Raw genomic sequence first — 21183 nt, 5'->3', positions numbered from 1 at the left:
GGATAAAATAGCCACCTGGTAAGACAAGTGACGTGAGTGACTTGGGTGCTTGCAACGTGGACACTGACTTGGGCTCTGTGACGAAAGCGCTTCGACCTGAGTGCTGTGACGTAGGCGCTGCGACGTGGGTGGGCATTGTGACGTGCGCGCTGTGACGTAGCATTAGGCGACCGCCCACGTTCTCTGACTACTGATTGGTCAGAATGAGGAGCCACTGCTCTGGGACCACAGGTGACTGTGCGTAACTGAAACCTCTGAGAGCAAAATCAAAACCGCAGGTAAGAGGGAACTGCTGCAGTTGTGTGCCTAGCATCGTGCTCAGAGCCCCAGCGAAGGTGGAAGGAGTACGTAAGGCACTTCCATGCCTGATAGACGACGTTTCACCTCCTGTGGCCACCATGCGCAGGTAAGCAATGAGACCATGCCTCTGATGATTCCTGGATGTGTGTGTGTGTGTGTGTGTGTGTGTGTGTGTGTGTGTGTGTGATCAGTTCTGTTTTTGCCATTTCTACAGCTTATCACATTCAGTCAAGCCACCGAACATCACTACTTTATTCACTGCCTCTGATGATTCCTGGATGTGTGTGTGTGTGTGTGTGTGTGTGTGTGATCAGTTCTGTTTTTGCCAGCTTATCACATTCAGTCAAGCCACAGAACATCACTACTTTATTCACCTCCGTGTCCCCACCACCTAGCCTGATGGGGGCTCAAATGTGTGTTAAATAATAAATTGATAAATAAAGCAACCATAAATATCCGAGTGGAGACTTGCAGCGAGCAGGCCCATACACAGAGAATTTAAAAGCGGGTCTGGGTGAAGAGGCGAGTTTCGGAGTCTGCCAGGATTTTGCAGTTTGAATTAATTTCCAGGTGTGCTGCTGGTACAGACTGAAGACAATGCCAGTACCTTTAGTCTAACTTCATTCTCCACTGCCCTTTCTGATGGTCTTCAGTGTTGTTCACCAGTTATTCAAATTCTTCCCATTTGGGAATATGTCATATGACTGTTTCTAGCTGGTGAGTTTAAGTGGAAGTGACATACGTCACTTTCAAGTAGAAGAGTTTAACTGGTAAGGTAAGACCTTCCTCCAGAGCTCTGTGTTTTCTTTAGCCACAATTACTGACAGTGTTCTCCATAGCAACTAATCTATCAACCTGGGCCCCCAAGCACACACTGGAGAATAGAATGGAGGTCCCAGCTGACTTTCAGTGACATGTAAAATGAGCTAGAAGCAAACCTTTGTTGTGCTAAAGCTTTGAGATGTCCATGATGTTTTACTATAAGATAATGTAGCCTATCTTGATTGATACACTTCCCCATCTGAAATACATAAGTAGGCCTACCCCAAGTTTTCCTGTGTCTTCATCCTTGTTCTTCGTGTTTTCCTATCTGATTTATTTTTTTCCTTTTTTCTCCACTTACTAAAATCCTAACCCTTCTTTAAAGACCCAAATTGAGAGAGTCCTACCTCCTTCAAAAATTTTCATGACCATTTCAGTACTCAGAGCTGGGTCCTTCCTCTGAGTTCCTGAAGTCCTGTTTATAACTGCTATTTGTTCCTTATCTATTGCTTTGCATGATAATTTTTTAAATGAACACATATGTCCCCACTTAAATACAAATCCCTTAAAACCATCAGACATCGTGTTTATCATTCATTGAAACCCTCACACCCCTCTTAACATGAATGGATTACCCACAGAATTAATGTGTTTGTTTATCCAGTCTGCAAACAAATATTTAATAAGTGCCTACTATGTATGTGGAAGAGACTGTTAGTTGTTAAACTTTTTTGCTTTTCCTTCTGTGCACATAGCTAGATCACATCTCTCAGTCTCTCTTAGTTTTACATATAATCGTGTAACTGTGTTTGGGCCAATGAAGTGGGGGTAGAATGATGCTGAGTGAGTACTCTTGACATATCAAAGTCTCTTGCCTTCACTATCTTTTTCTTTCTTTACTGATTCTGGGACATGCTTAGAACTGACATGCTAATGATAGCAGAGCCTCCATCAGCATGAGTCCCTGAATGACTGTGTTGGAAAGAGCCACCATCTGTCCCATCAATCTACTATTTGGAATTCGAGTGAAAAAAAACTTCCATTGTTGTAAACCATTGAGCATTGTGATTTTACCCGTTATAGCTGCTAGCATTATCTTAATAAAGAGATTTAAGAGTGAGGGATTGTCATTGTAACACCACGGTCAGGGTGTTCTTATTGAGAAGGTAACAACTGAGTAGACTTTAAGAGCAGATGGTGGGAGCCATGTGGATATGTGGAGAAAGAATGGTCTACCCAGAGAAAACAATGTATGCAAATGTCCTTGTGTTTCCCCGGCAAGGTCAAAGGATAGCAATTACCTCTGTATGACTGGAGCAAAGAATGGTGGATGAGGTAAACGAGAGGGAAGGTATTGCCAGGTGTTTGAGGGTTTGAGGGCCTTATGATACTATTCAAGGCAACAGAACTAGTCTTGTACCTCAAATGCCCATTATCTTCTTTTCCCCAAGCCCATGTTAAATTCTATAACCACTCTTGAATATCTTATCCTAAAGCAACTATAATATAAATGAAATGTCCTGATTATAATCTTCCGTACCACACTTCTAAACTTCAAATTCCATCTTAATATTCCTTTGCAGGTACAGCAAAATTCATGGGCCCCATGTAAGTTCAGAAGAAAGAGTTCGTGCAGCTTGCCAATCCTTATAAATCAGGCCACAACACAACTAAATCATGACTTTTTCTACAAGAGCACAGAAGAACTTTTAATCAGTCCATACTTCATAGAAACTCATAGGATGTTAGTGATTGCTGTCAGCTACCAGTGCAATGGGAGGTCAACCTGAGATGTCTCAATATTTTATTCTGCTCTGGAATTTGTTCCAACAATTGTCTCTCCAGGTAAGCTTCAGGTCAAAATGATAACTAAATAGCTTTTCTTTCGTTCTCTAAATATAATTAAGTCATGAGTTTTGTTAGACATGGCTATTAGTATGTTCATTTTCTCTTACCTTAAAATCTGAATAGCATTAAGTTTAAACGGTTTCTTTTACCATAGTTAGTAAATGACCAGTAGTAGAATAATGAATGAGCAAATGCCACAGAGAAAATTTATGAATGGAAAAAGTAAAATGTCTAGTGGATATGTGGAAAATATTTAATTAACCCAGAAATAAAAACTGCATGGATATACCATTTTTTGAAACTTATTGAATTGATAAAGTTTTAATAGAATAAATCATAATGATCCTTTTCTAAAAACATTGAGGAAAACTTGCTCTATCATACATTAGTGGTATGATGTAAGCTAGAGAAAAAGAGAACAATTTTGCAATATATATTGGAATCCTTAAAAGTATAAGTATTTCCTAGCTCTGCCTATGAGAAGGTTTAAGATTAGTAATACCCTAGTAGGTGGCAACAAACACATCCTGTCCCCAGACCTTGGTTACTGAATACAATCCTCCAGTTAAAGGAATCAAGAGAAATGATTGATTATAGAGGCTGGGTATGGAAAATACCAAATAAGAACCCTGGGACACTTTGTAGTACCAGAAGGAAGGAGGGATAAACAAAAAACAGGAGCCAGACAGAGAAAGAAAAATACTCCATGGTATCACTTACATGTAGAATCTAGGGGGGAAAAAAAAGTCAAATTCATAGAAACAGAGAGTAGACTGGTGGTTGCCGGGGGCAAATAGGAAGAGGCTGGTAAAAGAGTAAACTTTCAGTTATAAGTTGAATAAAGTCTGAAGATCTAATTTATGGCATTGTGACTATAGTTGATAATATTGAATTATATTATTGAAATTTGCTAAAAGATTAAATCTTAAGTGTCTTTACCTCTTCCTCCAAAAAAGCTAGTATGTGAGCTGATAGATGTGTTCATTAACTTGGTAGGGATCCTTTCATTATGGATATGCATATCAAATCATCATGTGGTACATGTTAAATATATTACAATTTTACCGGTGAATTATACCTCCGTAAAGCTGGAAAAACAGAGAAGCCACTCTGAAAGAGTTGGCCAAAGCTAGAATACTATGAGGGAGAAATAAATAAATGTTGTATTGAATTATAACCCAAAGAATAAAACAAATGTCCATGAATCCATACTGACGTAAATCAATCAGTCAATCAATCAATCAATGGCAGAGAGGAAATCTTTCTTAGAGAACAACTCCAAAGAATTTATGGAGATACTATCTCCTTTGAGAGGTAGAGCTTAATGTCCCTTTCCTTGAGTGCTTGACTGGACTGTGTGATTTGCTTGCAAAAAAGGAAAAATAGTAACTTTACAGTGGAGACATCTGGCAGACACCTTTAACCAAGTGGTCAAGGTTAACATCACCAGTAATAAATCATGATGATATCACATATCCTCTGATAGGATGCAATGAGAAGGGTACCTCACCTCTCTGGTATTGTTCCCCAATCTAATAATCATGAGGAAACCCCAAATGAGGGACATTCAACAAAATATTTCACAAATACCCTTCAAAAATACCAAGGACTAGGGGGCTCCTGGGTGACTCAGTCATTAAGCTTCTGCCTTCTGCTCAGGTCATGATCCCAGGGTCCTGGGATTCGGTCCCACATGGGCTCCCTGCTCAGCAGGGAGTCTGCTTCTTCCTCTCCCATTCTCCATGCTTGTGTTCCCTCTCTCACTGTCTCTCTCTCTCTCTGTCAAATAAATAAATAAAATCTTAAAAAAAAAAAATACCAAGGTCTTGTAAAACAACGAAAGCCTAAATGTCTCAGAACTGAGGAGACAAAGCAGACATGATGACTAAACGTAATATAGGATCTTGTACTGGATCTAAATAAAGCATAAGGTTTAGTGAAAATAATAATAATAACAATAAACCAAAACACAAAAAAATCCTTTGAGCAAACATGAGCACTCCTAGGTATTTATGCTGTGGAAACAATTACGGTTATGTGTCAGTGGCTCCCAAAGTTTAGCCTACAACAGAATCATCTGGAAGGACTGTTCTAACCAGACTGCTGGGCCCCTCTCCCAGAAACCTACTCAGGTCTGGAGGGTGGAGAGAGGTAAGAGTGCTGGTCTCGCAACTCATTCCCAGGTGCCGCTGCTGCCCTGGCCTGGAAACCACACACTGACAACGCTGACATCGGCAGATGCTGCCTACGAGGATGTTGACTGTAATGATCTCTTGAATTATATAATTTTTGCTTTATTATCTTTTCATTAATGTCTTCACATCTTTTTTTTTTTAATATTTTTTATTTATTTATTTGACAGACAGAGATCACAAGCAGGCAGAGAGGCAGACAGAGAGAGAGGAGGAAGCAGGCTCCCTGCTGAGCAGAGAGTCTGATGTGGGGCTCCATCCCAGGACCCTGGGATCATGACCTGAGCTGAAGGCAGAGGCTTTAACCCACTGAGCCACCCAGGTGCCCCTGTCTTCACATCTTTGAGAATGTTCTCAGAGGTTTCAAACGTTTCCATAATAGGTATGTGTTGCTTTTGTAATAAGAGAAAAATGTAGTTTTAAGTTAAAAATGTAGCTCTTTTTCACATGAGTCTTAGACCTGAAGTGGGATTTTTGCATTCTTGAGGGCAGATTGATGCACAAGAAATGCTATTGGTGGCTGCTTTAAAAATATTAATATTCAATTTATTAAAGTGAAAAATTGAAAAAGTTAGTTTTCCCTTAAGCTTTCAAGTTTGACCTAAAAATAGTATTATTGTAGTTATAAATGTAGTAACATTTAACAATCACTTCCAAGAAAATTTGATTAATACTTTTACATTCTCCTAAATATTCTGTCCCATTTACAAACTTGGCTAAACTCTCCTAAAATGTTTTAAACTTCATTTATAAATGTAAAATAATAGATTCTGTTTTTATATATTTTAAATAAATGTTCAGCAAGCAAAATTTTCTCATATACTTTGATGTTGTAATGTAATTCTATTTAATTAAACTTTAAAAATATAGAGAATCTAAGTTCTTTAAAAATGTTCTAATATTATTTACAAACTTAGCCAAAAACTCATACTGTTCAACTTAAAATTCCAAGTCTAAAATCAACAACTCCATTTTATGTCTTACATTTTACTTGTAAGACTAATCTTTCAGAATTTCAAACTGTCAAATTTTTAAAAATATGACAATTATTTTAAATGCCAAAACCCAAGACTATTCCTAACCCTAAAAACCAAAAATAAATGATCATTTCTCTGGGTCTAATTTACTTCTTCCTGTAAGTACTGTTCTGGGTTGAGTTTATATATTGATGTTATAACCTGCAGTACTTCAGAATGTGACCTCATTTGGAGATACAGTCTTTACAGTGGTGACTAAGTTAAAATGGGTCTGGCGTGGGGAGTGATAGCGTAAGAAGGCAGAGAGGAGACCACCTTGACTGTTTCAGAACTTAGAGAGAGCTGATAAACTGAAAGCTAATAACTGAAAGGAAAATAGTATAAGGAGGTAAAAATAACTGAACTCACTGGAAAAAGAGACTGTTAATAGGGAAACACTCTAGAGTGTACATTTGTCCCTTCTCACCATTAGAAACTCATTCGCTTGGGATAAGTGATAGCGTCTAGCAGAGCCCGCTGTTAGCCCATTCATAATCCTTGTGTAAGATAGACAAGACACTTAGCTTCTGTGATCTTCAGCTGCCATATTTACAAAATGAAGACAATAGTTGTAGCAAACACTGTGCATCTTTGCACCTCACCCCCATATTTTTGGGGAGCTTACTATTCCCCAGGACTTCAGAAGGCAAGCATCTTCAGCTTCCTGCCTGAGGCTTTCTGGTACCACCCAACTATTAAGAGCCAGGGAGTAAGACTTTCAGGAACAACTTTCGGCTATTAACTAGGGGAGGGTAAGTAGGTAGATAACCCTGCTAACTCATCCCAACTCAGATGTGCTCCACTTAGTCACCCCAAAACTCCCATGGATTGGATCCCAGTTTCCCTCAGTGGTAATTTGCTCATCAACATGCCCTTTATTGGTTTTACTTCCCCACTTCCCTAAGGATCCTGCCAAGATATACCTCTCAAAGAAACTGCACTCAAATTCTTGATATGAGGTCTATATCTGAGAAACCCAATCTAAGACAGTAAAGTACAATTTACAAGATTATGTCAGAAGAGAGAAAACTAAGCTCGGATATTCTGGGGGAAGTTGAGAAGGCAATCTTCTGTTGTGCAGTGGAAAGAACAGTGAACTTGGAGTCAGAAAACTTGGATGGTCACCCTGGCTCTATCCCATATTAAATGGTAAATTTTGAAAAATGGAGATAATAAGTGATAATAAAATGAGATAATCCATGCCAAAATGTCTAGTACTTAGTAGGTACTCAGGAAGTATTAATCCTCCTCCTCTTTGTTCTTATCTTCGCGTTACTAATACAGAGTTGGAAAGCCAGTTAGATGTCATAGATAAAAGCTTTGTGTCAGACTGGCTTAAATCTGATTCCAGTGAGCATATGATCTTGGGCCAGGTACTCAATTAGAGAAATAGTAGGTTTTTCTCTCTTCCACAACAAGGAATATAAGGCTTTTGTCTTAAAAAGATGGAGAGGACGTAACCTCATTAAAAGATGCCCTAAATGTTTATGATGTAATCAGAACTACAGTTTGGAATTAAAATATTATATAACACGACTTCCACTCATCTCCAATTTAAAGCTACTTTAAAATTGTGCGAAATGTAAAGTATTGGAACATAAATCCATTGCAATCTAGTTAGTGTGAATTTGAATGTTAGCTGCTGTCGGTCATTCTTTTGAAACGGATTTGTCAAGACTTGTATCTCAGTGGTCAATCAACTATACCTCATAATGTTGAATTGGCCATAGCCATATTGTGGATGCAAGCATTCACACATGTACTTGTGTACCGATTTAACATGTATGACAGTTTCTCAGACAGGTTTTGTTGGTCACTTTAGCCCCAAAGATTTAAAGAACTTTGCCCAATTAACCAGAACTTAATTATATTCTTTACTTATCTCCACTGGAGTTAGAATTATTATTATTATTATTATTTTTTTTTTTTTTACTGAATTATTTCAGGATATTCTTTTTTTTTTTTTTTTTTTTAATCACTCGGTGCTCGTTATAACAAGTGCTGTCCTTAAAACCCCGTCACCTATTTCATCCTTCCCTCCCACTCCTGTCCCCTCTGGTAACTATCAGTTCGGTAGAATTATTATTAATGCTGAGTTTTAAAATAGTCCACTCACTGAGATAAGCAGTGTGTTCATAATAAAGAAACATCATTTATTTTACCTATTTAAGCCAATTTTAATATGGATCTAGAATTCGAAGGCTTAACTTTGTTTGCCATACTCTTCATTAAAAGGTGGGCTTTGAGAGCATCAAAACCTTAATGTGACAGTCGTCTCTATGGATTCAACATTAAGGCATCACCTGTCCGTAGAGAATGAAAATAACTAAACAATAATAGGAGACATTTATGAAAGAGCACTTACTCTATGTCATTGTACTAAGTACTTTATGTAGAGTATACCATTGTAGTCTCATTAGCAACATATAGTATGAGATTGTCCCCCTTTTTCGGTTGAGGAAACTGAGCCTTAGGGAAGAGAAATAGTTTGATGATGGCCTTGAACTAGTATGTGTTTGGATGGGGATTTGGACTTGGTGCCTGACTTCAAAAAGTGTGCACTTAACTAATAGTCTGTAATGATTCATGACTACACAAAATTTTACCTGAAGTTGCAAGGGTTTCACAGTCTCTAATGTTTCATCTGAGTCCCTGAACTCTGGGTTAAGGACTCTTTATTATGGTTTCTGCCACCTAACAGCCTCCAGCTTCTTACCTCCCCCAGAGTTTTATCCTTTCATTAAAAATCGCTGTTCCCTTTCATCAACAAATCTGAGATGGACTTGTTCATTTTGACAAAAAAGATTCTGAATAAGGGCCTAGTCTCCTTTCCACCTTCATTCCCTTATGGTCCTTCTTTTCTACTTGGTACCCACACAATCAACCAAACCAAGCTTCTTATCATCCCCCCGTGTTCGTTTCCTGATGTTGTTTTTAAAAAAGTACCACAAACTAGGCAACAAAAAGCAGAAACATATTGTCTCACAGTTCTGCAGGCTGGAAGTCTGAGGCCCAGGTGCTAGCAACGGGGTCACAACTCTGAGGGCCGTGAGAGAGAATCTGACCCAGTCCACTCCTCAAGCTTCTGTGGTTGCTGGCAATCCTGGGTGTGCCTTCGCCTCTGCTGCATCTCCCTGAAACCTGTCTTCATCCCCACAGTGTTCCCCAGTGTGATTGTTCTGTCCAAATTTCCCCACTATAGAATGTGTACCCTGCTCCAGTATAATCTCATCCTAAATCAGCTAATTACATCTGCAATGACCCTCTTTTCAGTTACGGTCACTTTCCGTGGTACTGAGGTTAGGACTTCAACATATAAATTTAGGGGGGGATACAGTCCAACTTATAATACCTCCCAATATGCCAAGTGCTTCTGTGCTTCCAATCCCAGAGAAAGCTGTTCTAGACTCTTCTTCCCCTAATTCTTTATAGTGAATTCTCAGCCATTAAGCCATCTCGTAAATTCGTTTATGAAGTATAACTCCCCTGCATAGTTGGTTGTCCTCAAACCTAGAGGATGTTCTTCCTGATGTGTGTAGCCCCTCCATGTGGGGGTTGTTATTTATCTGTCTCTTTGGGAACAGTAAGTGCTTCAAGGGCTGTATTAATTTACTTTGTCTCTCCAGTGCTATGATGGTTAAGTGTGGAAAAGTCGTTGTTAACTGAGCGAGGAAGGCTAGCATTCTCCTATACTCTGTTAAGTCTTCCTAATTTTCCAGCAAGAAAGAGCTTTACAGAGACTATATTAATCTTGCAAAACGAGGCTTTATGTTTAAGGATTTTTCTATTAAAAACTTTTTTCTTTATAAAATAAAGAGCTAATATAATTTCACTGCTAGAACTGGTTGATGGCACTTCTTATGTTCCGTGTCTAAAATTAACCAGGTATGGGCTTTGTGCTGTTTCATCCTTTCTAGCTAGTGTTTTACCATTCCAAAGGTCAACTAGGTGCTTGTGCCACAATCTGAAAGTTCCTGCACGCTCTTGACACTTTCCAGACAGGCTTGGAATCAGGCGTGCCAAGTTGTGGATTTTCCTTGTAATTTTCCTAAGGCCTGCCACTCCATATATGTGCCCTGCTTGTTGTGTTTCCGCAAACCCACGCCGATTGGAATTTGAAGGCAAACCTAGCTGAGTACCTCTTTAGGGGTGAAGCTGTGATGATAAATACGTAAGAGTCCACTGAGCAGAATCTCTGGTGGAAATGCATGGGCCAATGCAATTCTGATATCTCTCAGTCCTGCTAGGATCCAAGCCACTTAGCGGTCACAAATGACTTCACCGTAATGCAGTCGGCATTCCCAGAGCAGTACATTTCCGCTCCTGTCAAGGAATGTGGTGTGCAGGATAAATTAGTAGCTACAAGGCAGAGAACAGAAATAGCTCTTCAAACCCTTCCGTTAAGCACCTGTTTAGACCCTTTACCTTGCCTGTCTCTGTCACCCGCCGCTGTTTTATTTGCTGACTTAAATACCAACGATTTGCATTCACAGAGTAAGAACCCAGAATTACTTCACAAATATTCTCATTAAAACTTAGACTGCTGTTGTGGAATAAATACATGGCTAATTTCATTTTATTCATTTTTGGGGGCGGGATCATGAGTCCTTGAATTTGATTTACCTAGAAAATGCAGTGGTTTAATAATACACAAGATCAATAAAATGAATACAAAGTAATGCACTTTATTTTCTTAGTAAAAATTATAGGAGTTCTATATAACTTTCTAAAATATAAGTTAAATACCTTATTCAAATGTTGCTGCCACTTTCAGAACTGAGATTTGGACAGCCTCAGTGGTAGAAAAAAAGAAATTCTGATTTATAAGTTTCTTTTCAGAAATAGCCAAAAAACTTCCAGATCACATCTAGCAAGTGCAATGGGAGAAAACCCCTTCCCAACAGAAGCTGGAGTAAAAAATAAAAAGATGATTTATTTTCATGTGTGCCTTCTAATGTGACTTTCTGAAAATTTCCATATTTCCAAAAATGTTTTCAAATATAGCATCAATGAAAAAAGTATATAGCTGCTTAAGCATTACGTGTGTTAAGTCAGTATTTGAATATGTAGGTTTGGGTCTATTTTCATCTCTCCCACCCAGTTTATTGACATAAAGATGACAGATAACATTGTGTAAGTTTAAGGAGTACAGGTGGTAATTTGATATACATATATATTATGCAATGATTACCATACTAAGGCTAGTTAACACATCCATCACTTATCATCCACCACATAGCTACCATTTCTTTGTAGTAAAAACATTTAATATCTGCATTTTTCAAGTATATAATACAATACTATTTACTATAGTCACACACTGTACATAATCCCCAGAACTTATCATTGGAGTCATAGACCCTTTGACCAACATCTCTCCCTCACCTCTCAGCCCCCGGCAACCACCATCCTACTGTTAGTTCCTGAGTTGAGCTTTTTTTTTGAGAGTCCACATATAAGTGAGATAATACACTATTTGTCTTTCTCTGTCTGATTTATTTTACTTAGAAATATCCTTAAGGTCCATCCATGTTGTTGCATATGGCAAGATTTCCTTCCTTTTCTAATGGGTGAATGACATTCCGCATGTATCTATACCCTACTTTCTTTGTCTGTTCATCTGTTGGTAGGCACTCAGGTTGTTTCCATGTGTTGGTTACTGTGAATAATATTGCAGTGAACACACACGGGCAGATATCTCTTCAAGACAGTGATTGTATTTCCTTCAGATGCTGGGTATGTTTTAACACCCCCAGCCTTTGACGTCCACCTCGCGCTGCTGTCACCAATGATTTTGTCCCGACACTTCCTGTACCCGTGAAAGGCTTTGTATATCCATCTGAGTGTTCCATGCTTTGAGAAGACAGAACAACTTCTGTTTAATTTAATTAAATACTTATTTCTTGTATCACACTTTGGCATGGTTATCTATCACGGACTTGGAGGCCGATCAAGGACTGGGCCCCCCAAGCAGATGTCCAAAATGCCAATCTGTGTGGAGCAGCAGACATTCCTGGAGAGACTGAATGTTTCTCTGAAAATGAGAGGAGATTGGGAAAATTGTAATGATCCAAATTCGTCTTCATAGTCTACTAATAATAGCAAATGCTCGTTTGCAGCTCAGTCTGTGCTGGCGCTGTTCTAAGTGTATTAAGTGTGTTAACTTCTCTAAATCTCACAGGAACCCTATGATGTAGTTAGTATTATTATTCCTGTTTTACAGATTTGGAAACTGAGGCACAGAGAGATTAAATAGTTGTCCAAAGTCACACAGCTAGGAAGTAGCAGAGCCTTTACCTCATATAGAAAAATTGTAGAAGCTAGATGATAACTACTTTTCTAAGAAGTTCAAAAACCTTTTAGGAGGGATGCCTGGGTGGCTTAGTCGGTTAGGCTGCTGCCTTTGGCTCAGGTTGTGATTCCGGGATCCTGGGATTGAGTCCTGCATCAGACTTCTTGCTCAGCGGGGAGCCTGCTTCTCTCTATGCCTCCGCCTGCCACTCTGCCTGCTTGTTCTCTCTCTCTTTGACAAATTAAAATAAATAAATAAAATATTACTGGGGGGAAAAACACCTTTTAGGAAAAGGGAGTGAGACCCCCACTAGGATCATGGTTCAGAAACATAGGTGTTCATTTAGGCTCTTACTAGGAAGGGTTAGCCCAGAGCAAGGTATAGGGACTTTTGTTTGGGTGAGGGTGTGCGTAAGTGTCTGGGGCCAGAAATGACTGTGCAGAACAAGGGAGAGAGTCTGAGCACAGCAGCCTGCTACTGGAGTTGTCCTCTGTCCTTCCCCCAGGCTACTCTCAACCTCTCCTCCAATTAATGTGAACAAATGATCCAAGAGTACAGGTTTGAAGGGGCAAGTGGATTAGCCTGCTTGGGATGTTAAATTATTAGCCTGCATGAGGGGCCTATACATCTTTGTCAGAGGTTGCTCAGATTGAGTGTACTTTAATGGAACAGGGCTCCCGAAGTAATTTAAAGAGAGAAAGAAGATGGGTAGAAGGCTCAGAGCAAAGTGACGCAGGGGCTAGCATCATGTTCTGATCAGAGGATGGGCCTGTCTCCCTGATCCGTGAGAGCTCCTGCCAGGAGACTGTGTAGTGACTTGGTCTGCTTGTGTTTGTCCCATTGGGAAAGGACCACGGTTGTTGCTGTATTGTCTTATGTCGCCGGAATTGTTGATGAAGCAGTGAGATTGTTTTCCTCTTTCAATGAAATTTAAGTTGTTCCCAACAAGATTCTCACAGAAGTTTCTATACTTGTAGCTAAGCCATCATTAGGCAAGAAAACTCAGGAACAGAATTTTATGTTGGGAAGATGCATTGAGAAACTTGACTCATGTGGAGTCTATGAACAGATTTTTAGACGCACCATCAGAAAACATGCTACAATTAGGTTATCTGCCTTCAACCTCTGTTCCTTCCAATATGTCCTGCTTTTTGCATAAAGAGCTGTTCCTTAAAGTTCTGTTTGTTTTGAAAGGGATCAGGAATATCACTTGACTATGTAATATACCTTATGGTATGTATTTCCAAACTGCCATCAAATGCACTACCCTTTCATCTTCATTCCCCAAAAGCTTAAATTTGATACCTAACCAGACAAATGTTTGTTGGTCCCATCAGAGCCAAGTTATACATAGATGAGGTTACCAATTAGGTAGTATGATTTTAGGCGGGTCCGGTAAGCATTATAGTCTGCAGATATTTCTCTCATCCACTTGCAAGCAGTCTGCTCTGTCATTGAGCATTTCTTTACTCAGGTTCAGATTTTGATGTTGTGAAGAGCTGCTCCTTCTCTAAGAGATATACATTTCCAACTGTTAGCAGTTTCATTTCAGTGTGAAGGATTTTTCTGAGACTAGGTATAATACATAGATCAAGGTTCAGAGAACACGAGAAGCCCAAGGTGAAGTCATCATTGTACATAGGGCACTGGGAGTGTATGTGTGTTTCCGATAGTCTAAAACAAAACCAAAGCAACCTATCTTCCAAATCTAAGGATGGTTGGTTTTAGTAAACTAATTCATGAAAACCAAGAATCCAGGGGGACAGTCTGTAAGCCAGATTACTCTTTTTTTTTTTTATGTTCAGAGGGAGGAGTATTCGGCCAAAGATCTGTGATCTGTTATCTGTGTGAGTCTAGTAACTGGACAGCCTGGATGTTGAAGGATTATACTGAATTTCAAATATTTGGTCACATTTTCCCTACATATCTATAGAACTACAGTTGTCCAGATGTCCAGATTGTTGGGATACAATATATGGGGAAATGCCAACCCTACACTTAGAATAACCCTTTTAGTTAGATCATCTACCAAGGAAGGCACATTATGTGCAGAGGTTTGCCTGGTGATCCTAGAGTCAGAGAAAAAGAAATATTCTCTACTCAGGTGTAGAGAATCTGCCATCTTTTTCTTCTATACTTCTTATCCTAGAGAAGAGTTCTATGAACCTTGTATCATGCTGTTTTTTTAAATCAAATTCTTTCGTCCTTGACCTTTGCCTGAGATCAGGTTCCAGAAAGCTCTGATAGTCATTCTCATTCTGTGATCAATCTTATTTCAATCGAATACAATCTCTCTTTCCTGTTTCTTGGCTAGTTTCACTCATCTATAATTCACAGTAGGTAATGACATTTTACATTCATAGATGCAGGTGTGCAAAAATGTGATTTTTTTTTTAAACTGAACTTAATGTAGCTTGTAAGTACTGATTTCCATTAGGTAGGCAAAAACTTCATCATATCTATTCAAAGTCATTATTTCACTTCTAGTTAAAAACTATATCTTTCTGTGTCTGTTGACTCAATCGTGAAATTTCTGTTTTGCTGCCTTTTTCTGACGTTATGTGAATATCAAGATGGGTGACTTTTTCTGACTTACTGGCCTGGGATCAGAGGAGTGCTGTGTGGCCCACCTGCTACTCGCTGTCTTCTTTGACCATCACTGAGGTGTATCGTGTCTCATGCGGTTCTGGTAATCCATTTCAGGTCCTGCCACATCTGCTGTAGTTATCTGAGACCCTGGCCTGGACCTCAGAGGACATTCTGCATTACCTCAACCCAAGAGAAAAGATAATTATCACTCTGGTGCTCCTCTTTGCCGGGTAAGGAATTCTTAACACCACTGATTTTTATCCCCAAATGGGGGTGTTCACATCAGTCCTCTGATTCCCAGATACCTCCCTCAGCTTCCACTGGAATCGAAGCTCTTTGAGGCCTTTAGTTCCTCAGGCTACACCTTCACAGGCCAGACTATGCGTTTTCTCTCCTAGGACCTAGGAATTCTACCAATGTTTATATAATCCATCTTTAACTGTGGATTCATTCTAAGGTACCAATCAATTATTCCTGACCCCCTGATTCTTCCTTCCTACTTTGGATGAACCTCTATACCTTGGAGGTAGGAAACTGCTCTTTGATCATTACTCGAAAGTCCTTTCTCTGTGGTTCCTGACATACAGGGTCTGCTATGCATCCTTCTTGGCTATTAGCCCTTTGGAGATTAATCAACTTCTATCAAAAATTCCAGCTCCTACAGTTAGAGGACTTGCATTGAAGGCTACTATTTCAGCTATTTTCAAAAATATCTGATTTGATATTGGAAATTAAGTAATAACTTCCTTGTTTCAGTCTATTTCTGATCTCCCCTGAGGGTGGAGTGTTTTGGTTTTCTTGGGGCTGCTGTCAATAGGCTAAACTTCCTCACCTTCAAATCTTTCTTTGAGGGTCATTTCCATGAAAGTCATCACAAAATAAATCATCTTGTCATCTGTTCGTTTTTTTTTTTTTAAACATGCATTGCTTGTTGCATTTATTAATTTGTCAAGTTCACTTAATTTAAGGACTGTAGCCCTGTGAAAGGCAAAAGGCACTAGATGATTAGGAGATGGTTTTATTCAGGCTGTTTATCACACTAGGGAGACCATTCACTAATAAAGACTGTCTCAAAGAAGAGGGAGAAAAGCTGGGATTTACAGAGGCAGGTAAACAAGAGTCACTAGGAAGGAGGGACAGTGAGGCTTACAGGATTAGAGAAGAGGGTGGACTGAGGTTTGTTATCAGCGCCCCTTTTTGTTCAAGAAAACTATCATTCTATCGGATTACTCAGTTAAGAAAAAAAAAAAAGACTGTACAATAATCTTGTGGTAAGGCAGACAAATGTCCACATAAGCTCTTTTTTGAAAATCTGTGAATAAACCCATCAACCCTTAGCTAGCTTTGACTACAGTGAATAAAATTTCCTTTCCACGAGTGTTCTACATCCATTCTGGTTTTATCCTACAAGACAATAGCCAGTCATTTTACCTTAGAATGAAATGACTCTCTTTTTCCTTAACAGAAACATGCCCCTGCACACCTTGCACAGGAGGTTGTACCATCCTGCTGCTCTCACTCCTGTTAGAGTCTCACTCACATATTATTTAACCTCCATAACTTCTATTTCACAGAGAAAACTAGGAGGCAGGTAGCTGTGAACTGTCTGTCACACGCCAATACTTTTCAGCCGATGAGCTGAGCTCATGAATATACATCCCACAGCTTCTCACAGCCACACACATCCTTATAATACAACTTCTCAAAGTGGTAAAAATGAACATGTACAGTCCCTCTGTAACACATGAAATAAAACACCAAAATTACATAAGCTTAAAATTATGCTTATATATTAATGTTGCAGTGTTCCATCTTACCTTGAAATGATCTTGGCATTCAATTAATACCTATTATTTCACTCAATTTAGTATAAATCTAAGGTTTTAAGTTTCCTAGAGATCTTAGAAAATCTTCCCACTGACATACTATAAAACCTAATTACCGTTAGTTATTATAATGACTATATTTGGTTGAATACAAGTTTACATTTTTCATATATTGAACATTAACAATCTTAAACATTACTGATACTGCCTTAATCAATCAGTAAACCTTTGTGAGTTCATGCAGAACATTTCCAAGTAGAACAAAAATCTATGTATATATTATTCTTAACTGTAATCGGAGAAGACATGGTTGTTTTTATTAAACGAAAAGTGTTAAACGGGTCTTGTTTGCCAGAGCTTTATCTAAATTATGTGAACTTAGATTCATAAAGCATATCCAAGTTGCTTTCTATAAAGATAATTTTTAAGTCTAGCACAGTCAAGTATCGGAGATTCAATTTCCTTAATTTCTGGGAATATTAGGACTATTCAATTTACACAAGTATTAACTTATTGCTAAGCCTTCAGAACAGCACTCCTTTAAGAAATTTTATAATTGGATTTATTAATACCATCTTTATGTAGAGAAGTATTACACAAAACACAATGAGAAGCAAAAGCCTTTCTGAATTACAGATGCATAATCACGCAGGCATAGAGATTCTTATAGCTTCAATTCTAAAATTTCAGCCATGAGTCAAGCACATGCACATGATTACAAAACTCATTGGTTCATATCAAAGAGCTGTTTTCTTCACAGTGGGTATGAATCTTTAATTCATTTGCGTTCTATATGTATAGGTATACAAACAAACAGAAGAGGCTAACAAACCAGATTATTATTGTTGCTCACCCCAGAGAGAGATCTCTATTAACCATTGATCTGTTTATAGAGATCACCAAATGGTCAAAACATGGCACTGAAGAAGCCAGAACCAGAAATCAACTGAATACTCAAAAGGAATCTAAGTGAAATCCTTGGCATACTGCCAATGGACAGGAACGCAGAGCAAGGCATGAGGAGTCAGACTCACTGTCCTCTTGTCCTGAGTGGAGCGAATGGGGATATGAAAACAGGGGCAAGACTGCACAAGGTCATTGTCCAGGGGCAAGATTGTTCAAGGTCACCCAAGTTTGGGTGTCCAAGGCACCCAAACTGTGAAAGACAAATGTACTATAAATTAAGGAGATTATTTTTTTTCCAAGCTATTGCAATAGAGGTAACTGTCTTTAATGTTGAACATCTTGAAGATGAAAATCTGTGAGAAAATGTGAGGTTTTATAGTGGCAAATAAATGAAGGAGTCAGCAGGAAAGATGGACAGTAAGTCTTTTTTTTTTTTTTAAACTACCAAGATTCTGATTTGCCAGATCTGAGATGGGGCACAAGAATCCGCATATTTTTAAAGATTTTATTTATTTATTTGACAGACAGAGATCACAAGTAGGCAGAGCAGCAGGTAGAGAGAGAGGGGAAAGCAGGCTCCCTGCTGAGCAGAGAGCCCAATGCTGGGCTCAATCCCAGGACCCTGAGATCATGACCTGAGCTGAAGGCAGAGGCTTAACCCACTGAGCCACCCAGGCGCCCCTAAGGCTTAACAGGATTCACAAGTCAGGACATTCTTATCTTGGAATATTCAAAGGTAACATGGTCCTTTGTGATTAGCTATTTCCCAGAATATAAAGGAATGGGGAGATATCTTGACCGTCAAAACCCAGGGGTCAGATAAAGTTCAATACTATCACCACCTCATCTTCTAGTAGATCTAACTGGTATGGAGGTGTAGGGGTTAGGATAGGTGTGAGGGGGCAGAGTTGTATGATTTATAAACATTACTAGAGTGATTTTGATTACCATACCTCTCAATGAAAATTTCTTATCCTGTAATTTCCCTTGGGTCAGAAGTATGCTGTCATATCCCTTTGTGACATTGGGGAAGTTGCTGAATTTCCCTCAACATCTCTCTCCTAGTCAGCAAAAATAGGAGGTTGTGAACAAGTACAGTGATATTCATTGTATATTTATCCATAAGAATTAAAAGGTTGAAAACAACCTAAATGTATGTCAGTTGAGGGAATGAATAAATGTTTTATATTCACACAATAGGATACAGTGTGACAGTTTAAATATATCAATTTGATTTACATACATCATCACAAATAGACCTTAAATTTATTATGTTAAATAAAGAAAGAAAAGTAGAAAAGTATTAATACCCACCCAGCAGCATATTACCTATATAAATTTAAACTCACAATTTAGAAATAATACTATATATAGTGAATGTGTATATGTGTATATATATATGTGTGTGTGTGTGTATCTGTATACACACACACACACACACACACACATATATATGAGAAAGCAATTTAAAATAGATGAGAGCTGAGCTAGCCACTCCTAGCCACCAGCCATAGATGACAAAAGAGCACATCTGAATTGAGACAGGCTATAAGTATAAACTGCACAGTGGTTTTGAAGATTTATGATTTAAACAGGGAGTGAAAAAATAGCACATAAACATTGTTTCATGTTGGTTTCCTATTGAGATATTTGGGATATATTAAGTAATAATTTAAACTATATTATTAAAATTAATTCCACTTTGTGTGTGTGAGGGAGTTCGGTTTCTTTTCTTTTTAAAATGTGGCTTATAGAAATTTAAAATTATGCATTTGGTTCACATTATATTTCTAGTGGACAGCACTGGACTAGAAATTTACATCTCAAACCCAGCACACTGGTTACGCTCAGAAGAAGGGGAAACAAGTAGCACTCGGGAGGATATTTAACAGGGTCTTTCTTTCAGTAAGGTTTAATTGTATTAAAGATAAGTGGCGTAGAAGTAAATATGAAAAAAGTATTGCTAATTCTGTAGTATGAGAGGTGATTGCTATTCATGTCATTTTGTCTATGATGTCTTTTTAATTTCTAAAAAGAAAAAATAAAATAGTTGGTCTAAGTCTCCAAAAACTGACATAGCTCCCACTTCCATGTTTGATTGGATAAAATGAACAGTGCACTGGAGTTTATTAAAAACTAGCTATGTAGCCTTAGATAAATCACCTAATTTCTTTGTCCCTCATTTTTCTTTTCGATAAAATTGAGTAGTTGAAAAGAGTCTTCAAAGTCTCAAAACACCCTGGTTTGATCTTTACATGTAATTACATGAGCCTCATAGGTCAAATATGTAATACATTACTGTGAAAAAACTTGTATTTTTCCAAAGAAATGTTTTTAATAGTGGCCATGACACTGACCTACGATATTCCATCCAACTAGTTTGATGGACTCTTTTAGAGACTTGGTATCAGTTTGATTTAATTACCATGAAAATACCGTGTTCTTTTTCATTTCTTTATTTTTCCATAAAGAAACTTGCATCAGGAAACTTGTGGCACAGACTATGATGCAAAAGTTGTGGGTATTATGTTAATGCTATACAATGTTGATGATAGTACATGTGCGGTAACTATGTATGCAGTCCTTTCTCTTAACTGTCCATAAAGTATTTAGGCGTGGATAAATGTTTGGAAAAGATGCTTTACTGTACATACTGGGTAAAAAGTAAAGGACTATATAATATCAATGCCCATTACTGTTTTCTTTAAGCTTTTATTTATTTGTCAGAAAGAGAGAAAGAACACAAGCAGGGAGAGCTGCAGCCAGAGGGAGAAGCATGTACCCTTCTGAGCAAGGAGCCTAATCTGGGACTTGATCCCAGCGTCCTGGGATCATGACCTAAACTGAAGGCAGACATTTAATCCACTGAGCCACCCAGGTGTCCTGCCTATTACTGCTTTTGAACTCTTTCAAAACACAAGTTGGTTCTCTTCATAGGAAATAATTATTTTTCTTTATCATATGTCTTTCCAAAGCTACTAATTATAGCTTCCTGTCTAAATGGGAGAGAGAAAAAAATGACTCCTCCTCCTACTTCTATTGCTTTTTCTCCTTTTATTTCCTAATTCATTGTTTTTCTAGTTTTTATTTATTCTTTTTTATTTAATGAATATTTGGTGATACTGGGTCAGTATTCAAAGATACATAAATATGAAAACTACACAAGAGCAGAAAACTTAGATAAAGCCCATCTTATAATAATTTTTATCTAAATATGTTCAAAGGAGACTACATGGTAAGTTATGGAGTCTATTCTGGACAGATCACACAAAAAAGTAAAGAATAACTTCTGGTTAAGAGCTCTAAAACAAAGTTATTATTTTAACAGATAGAAGGTCAAATTCTAGTTTTTCATAAGTATAATATTGGCAGTAAAGAATGCACAGAAAATTTTGCTTATGGATAAACCCATTAATATCCACCCAGTTTTCAACTTTCATAAAAATGTTCAG

General features: G+C 38.2%; 1 long non-coding RNA gene across 1 annotated transcript; it reads left to right on the top strand.

The window, feature by feature from the left end:
* Positions 1-216: 216 nt before the first annotated feature.
* Positions 217-19626, top strand: LOC309855133. Its single transcript, XR_014306633.1, has 4 exons — positions 217-406; positions 2646-2907; positions 15114-15229; positions 19526-19626. It is a non-coding gene; the product is annotated as an uncharacterized lncRNA (long non-coding RNA).
* The last annotated feature ends 1557 nt before the right edge of the window (positions 19627-21183 follow it).

Source organism: Mustela nivalis (genome assembly GCF_964662115.1).
Source record: "Mustela nivalis genome assembly, chromosome: 20".
NCBI lineage: Eukaryota > Metazoa > Chordata > Mammalia > Carnivora > Mustelidae > Mustela > Mustela nivalis.
This window is presented reverse-complemented; position numbering and strand designations above follow the sequence as displayed.